Source organism: Mobula birostris, chromosome 13, assembly GCF_030028105.1.
Source record: "Mobula birostris isolate sMobBir1 chromosome 13, sMobBir1.hap1, whole genome shotgun sequence".
Taxonomy (NCBI): domain Eukaryota; kingdom Metazoa; phylum Chordata; class Chondrichthyes; order Myliobatiformes; family Myliobatidae; genus Mobula; species Mobula birostris.
In genome coordinates, this window is record NC_092382.1 from 80409047 (window position 1) to 80415046 (window position 6000).

At 44.0% G+C, this 6000-nt stretch overlaps 1 protein-coding gene across 4 annotated transcripts in view; it reads right to left on the bottom strand.

Annotated features, from left to right (window-relative positions):
• LOC140207035 (uncharacterized) overlaps positions 1-6000 on the bottom strand; it is a 27505-nt gene extending 21505 nt beyond the window's left edge. For 2 of the 4 annotated variants that reach the window (XR_011888467.1, XM_072275353.1), the window contains exons 1-2: positions 5919-6000; positions 1264-1327 (exon numbers count right to left, since the gene is read on the bottom strand). The gene's annotated coding sequence lies outside the window, so the exon portion shown is untranslated. The remainder of the gene's footprint in view (positions 1-1263; positions 1328-5918) is intronic. The other 2 variants (XM_072275354.1, XM_072275355.1) reach the window with 2 other exon arrangements.

Sequence of the window (6000 nt, forward strand, 5' to 3'; positions counted from 1 at the left end):
ACAACAGAACTGGAACCTGATGACCCTCTGGCATTCCAGCTAACAAAAACTGATTCTGGAAATAACTCAGTGAGGCCAAAAGTGTAAATGAACACTTCACAATGAAGACAAGGTTAGAAGAAAGATTGCTGATATATAACATTGAGGAGGTGGGATACAGGGTTGGCCGAGGTTGCCCAGATGGTTGGTATACATCACTGAAGTGGGGTTAGGAAAGTGGGCAGAGGTTGAACAAGATGGGCAGGAATGAGCAGATGGAACCAGGTGGGAGAAGGGATCAAGGACAATCACTGATGATCCTCCAACAATACACAGATATTGAATTAATCACACATACTACTGTATAAAAGATCCTAAAATGACAAAGTTAGAATAAACAATAAGAATTTTGGCATATGCTCTTTGATCCTCACCAAATTTTTATCAACACACCATAGAAAGTTTCCCACCCGGACTCTTCACACTTTGTATGGTAACTACTCTGCCTGTGACTGCGAGGAACTGCAGGGACCTTTGGATACAGATCAGCACATCACAGAAACCATTCTCCTCCCTGGACTTCCCAGTCCCTCAGTAAAGCAGGCAGTGAAATCAAACATCCCCACAGCCTGGGACGTTCTCCTTTCTCACCCACCCCAGTCGGGGAGAAGACACAACAGCCATAAAGCTCAAGGACAAATGAGAGGAGCCTCAGGAAGCCAGGCGAGTTAGGGGAAGTTAACGGGACTCAGGGGCCAACATCAGATTTCCCCAACACAACATGGAGGAAGCATTACCACCAATCCAGGGACTGTGGGCACACACCACATGATCTTGTGTCACAAAGCAGAGGGCAGGGCAGATCTGAGGCACACAGCCTCACGTGAGCTGTTGGCGGGACTCCCATTTCAATTCTGCGGAAATAGACAGCCTGGGCTCCTGGTTTGGATTGTTCAATGCAGATTAAGTGAAGTCGACACATTTCTGACGAGCCCAGATAACTGGGTACTAAATGAGTAATTGGCCCTCAGTTCAGGGTTCACGGCCAACATTAGATCCACTTCAGCACCACCCAGCCGGAGACTGTGAGCATGCGCGAAGAGCTTGTTATATCTGCAGTTAAATGCCAGGGGCAAATGGGATCATGTGACTGGTGGGGTCTCCCATCACCCCAGGCAGAGCACTCCAGCTACCCACTATTCATGTGGAAAGAAACAAACTTGCCGCTCACATCTCTTCTCGCCTTAAATGTGTTAGACATTTCAACCTCCGGGAAAAACATACCATCTGTCTATTCCACTCGTAATGTTATAAACGTCCATCCAGTCTCACCCCAGCCTGCGCCGCCCTGGAGAAAACAACACAAGTTTGTCCAACCTCTCGTTATAGCTCATGCCCTCTAATCTAGACAATATCCTGGCAAACCTCTTTTACACTCTCTACTATTATTCTGACATTTCACATTCTTAAAATAAAGTACTGATCCTAACTGACATAAGACTGGGAATGTTTTCTTGGATTAAATGTCAGGAATTGTGTAAAACTGAGTATTTGGCTATGGTGTATGTAAACTTCTGACTTCAACAGTAGCCATTAATATGAAAAAGAAAATTTGCTAGCATATCAAACAGAAAAAATGGCAAATTTTCTGTTCTCATTGATCAATCAACAAGCCTGAGCATTAAGACCACCCGAATAGTTTATTTGAAACGTGATAAGGAAGGTGATCCCCATTTTATGTTTTTAGATCTAATTGAACTGCCTGATCAGAAAGCTGCAACTATTGTTAAGCATCTTCTGAATTGTCTCAAGAACCATGGGTTTGATGACTCTTACTTGAAACAGAACCTTGTAGCATTTGCTAGTGATCGGGAGAACATAATGCCTGGTGTCAAATCTGGTGTTGCTACAATTCTCAAGGAACATTACCTTGATGTGACAAATTGGCACGGTCTTAATAACATATTAGAACTTGCAGTAGGTGATTCAGTGAGAGAAGTTCACGGAATAAATCATTTTCAATCATTTATGGACAAATTATATTCTGTTTACAGTAGATCACCTCTAAATCAAAAGGAACTGTCTGAATGTGCCTCTCAACTAGAACAACAAATTTGCAAAATAGGCCGTGTTCTGGGCACCAGGTGTGTGGCTAGCTCATTTCGAACAGTTTCAGCAGTGTGACAAAATTATGAAGCACTGTGTTTTCACTTTGAAAAAGCAATGAAGAATGAAACAGGATCTGTGAGTGACAGAAAAACCTATGAAGGTCTGTTGGAAAGATTCTTCAGGACAGTTTCTATTGGACTGAGCTCTAACGTATGACACGTTGCATGAACTTGGTTTACTGTCAGAGTGTTTACAGAAACACACTACTACGACTGTTTATGCAGACAAACTGACCCAATGGAGCATACGATCACTGCATGGACTGAAAGACCAACCTGGTACAAAAACTCTAGAAGCTCAAGAGGCAGTTGAAAAGGGGAAGTTTGGAGAAATTATCTTAACAAGCAACAACAAAATTGTCTCCATTAATTATCGACAGTTTCTTACTCGTCTTATAAACAGTTTGTAGCACCTTATGTTCACAGCAACATCCTTGAAAGGTTCTCAAACTTCTAAACCTCAAAGTATGTATTAATTCCCAGCCAAATGAAATGTGTGTCCTTGATAAAGATAACTGGCCTGCTGAAATACTGCTTAATATTTTTTTTTCAAGGCAAGTCGTATCTTTTTGTCATTTCAACCATAAACTGCTGGTACAGTACACAGTAAAAACGAGACAATGTTTCTCCAGGACCCTGGTGCTACATAAAACAACACAAAACTACACTAGACTATGTGAGACTGCACAAGGCTACCCTAGACTACGTAAAAACATTAAAAAACTGCACTAGACTACAGCCCTGCACAGGACAACATAAAGTGTGCAAAAACAGTGCAGGGCAGTACAATAATTTATAAACAAGACAATAGGCACAGTAGCGGACAAATAACAATATAATAATAAATGATGTGAATGTCAGTCTAGACTCTGGGTATTGAGGAGTCTGATGGCTTGGGGGAAGAAGCTGTTACGCAGTCTTGTCGTGTGAGCCCGGATGCTTCGGTACTTTCTGTCTGATGGAGAATGATGGAGAAGCTGCAATATCATCTCTCTGTAAGAGATTTAAGCTTTCTTCTTCCTCTGTAATAAATGCCTTCAGAGATTATGTGGAGGATCGTGGACGCCGCATCCCCCAAGATTTACGTCCATTACTGAGCTGTTCACAAGTTATTCCTATTAGTACTGCTGAGTGTGAGAGAGGATTCAGTCACATCAACTTGATAATAACAACAACACACTCAAGGACTCTCATACATCATGTATCATCACTTATGTTTGTTAAACTACACAGACCTCCTCTAGTTCAGTGGAATCCTGAGCCGTATGTCACAACATGGCTGCAGTACCACAGATCAGATCAGCAGATGATACCAGGACAAGAGTTGCTTCAGACCCCCGAACACATATTACGCCCGACTCTTTGTGGAAATTATTGTGAAACTTCTCATTGGTGGTGTTTGGTAAGTAGGTAATTACTTTTAAATTGGTAAAATACATGATTAGTGCCTTTTTCTTTACTCGCTTGATAATTGTATTTTACGATAAATTAGTGAGTGCAACTCAGTAATACTTTGTCATATTATTAAATTATTATATGTTTTATTGTACCAGTTACACACTGAAATGTACTGATAGGCTATACTATTGTTAATGTTTTAACTATCACTATATTTCTGTGTAGCTCTGGAATTGATATATTTCTTTCATCTTGGTTTACCATTATACCAGCGCCAAAGAAGAAGAATGTGGGCTGCCTTAAGGACTATTGCCCGGTAGCACTTACATCGACAGTGATGAAATGCTTTGGGAGGTTGGTTATGACTGAAATGAACTCCCGCCTCAGCAAGGACCTGGACCCACTGCAATTTGCCTGTCGTCACAATAGGTCAACGGCAGATGCAATCTCCATGGCTCTTCACACGGTTTTAGACCACCTGGACAACACAAGCAGCTATGTCAGGCTGCTGTTCATCGACTACAGCTCCGCATTTAATACCATCATTCCCACTATCCTAATTGAGAAGTTGCAGAACCTGGGCCTCTGTAATTGTATTCTCATCTTCCTAACCAGAAGAACATAGTCTGTGCAGATTGGTAATAACATATCCTCTTCGCTGACGATCAACACTGGCGCACCTCAGGGGTGTGTGCTTAGCCCACCGCTCTACTCTCTGGATACACATGACTGTGTGGCTGGGCACAGCTCAAACACCATTTACAAATTTACCCACAATACAACCATTGTTGGTCGAATCTCAGGTGGTGACGAGGGGGCGTACAGGAGTGAGATATGCCAGCTAGTGGAATGGTGCCACAGCAACAACCTGGCACTCAATGTCAGTAAGACGAAAGAGCTGATTGTGGACTTCAGGAAGAGTAAGACGGGGGAACACGTACCTATCATCATAGAGTGATCATAAGTGGAGAGAGTGAGTAGCTTTAAATTCCTGGGCATCAAGATCCCTGAGGATCTAACCTGGTCCCAGCATATTGAAGTTGCTGGTGAACGCAGCAGGCCTGGCAGCATCTCTAGGACGAGGTACAGTTGACGTTTCAGGCCGAGACCCTTCGTCAGGACTCGGCCTGAAACGTCGACTGTACCTCTTCCTAGAGATACTGCCTGGTCTGCTGCATTCACCAGCAACTTTGATGTGTGCTGCTTGAATTTCCAGCATCTGCAGAATTCCTGTTGGTTGTCCCAGCATATTGACGTAGTCATAAAGAAGGTAAGATAGCAGCTATACTTAATTAGGAGTTTGAAGCGATTTGACATGACAACAAACAAGCTCAAAATCTTCTATAGCTGCACTGTGGGGAGCATTTGGACAGGCTGCATCACTGTCTGGTACGGAGGGGCTACTGCACAGAACCGTGAGGAGCTGCAGAAGGTTGTAAATCCAGTCAGCTCCATCTTGGGTACTAGCCTACAAAGTATCCAGGACATGTTCAGGGAGCGGTGTCTCAGAAAGGCAGCGTCCATTATTAAGGACCTCCAGCACCCAGGGCATGCCCTTTTCTCACTGTTACCATCAGGTAGGAGACACAGAAGCCTGAAGGCACACACTCAGCGATTCAGGAACAGCTTCTTCCCTTCTGCCATCCGATTCCTGAATGGACTTTGAAAGCTTTGGACACTACCTCACTTTTTAATAACATCATTTCTGTTTTTACACATTTTTAACAATCTATTCATTATGCATAATGATTTAGTTTTCTATTTATTTATTATCTATGCCAGAATATGTATTTATGTACGGCATTCAACTGCTGTTGCTGTCGAACAAATTTCACGTCAATTGCCTGTGATAATAAATCTGATTTTGACATAATAAGATATATATATATATACCACACTCAATTTGTTTACCTGTTCATTACTCGAATGGGGCAAGGAGGTTGTCCAGTACATGAAATCAGCAGGTACACAAACTGGGTGTGACATATATACGGAGAGGATCTAGGAAATGGCAAGCATTTTGTCAGCTCCGGCACCTAAAACAATTAGCACTGCACCCCTGCTGAAAGGACATCCCACTTTCTAACAACCGCCCCCTTTCAGGCCTAGGGTCCCACATCTTTCCGACCACTCACCCCACACCCACAGTCCACCCGTAACCTCTACCCACACACAGACAGATCCCCTTCACCCCAAACCCCCTCCCAGCCTGGGAACCACAACTGACTGATCCCACAGCCCGGGCTCGGGCGCAAAGCTAAAACCGGGGCTGCGGGACCGGAGAGCCCGGAGCCTGCAGCCGTCCGGCAGAACTCGGTCCCGGCCCTTTCCAACTGCAGCAAACCCCCGATTTACACAAACTCCATTACTCACCTCCCCGATAGCAGAACCGCCGGCGACAACTGTGCTGGGCACCGGGCCGACGGTCAGCAGGATATTCGCCGCAGCACCACCC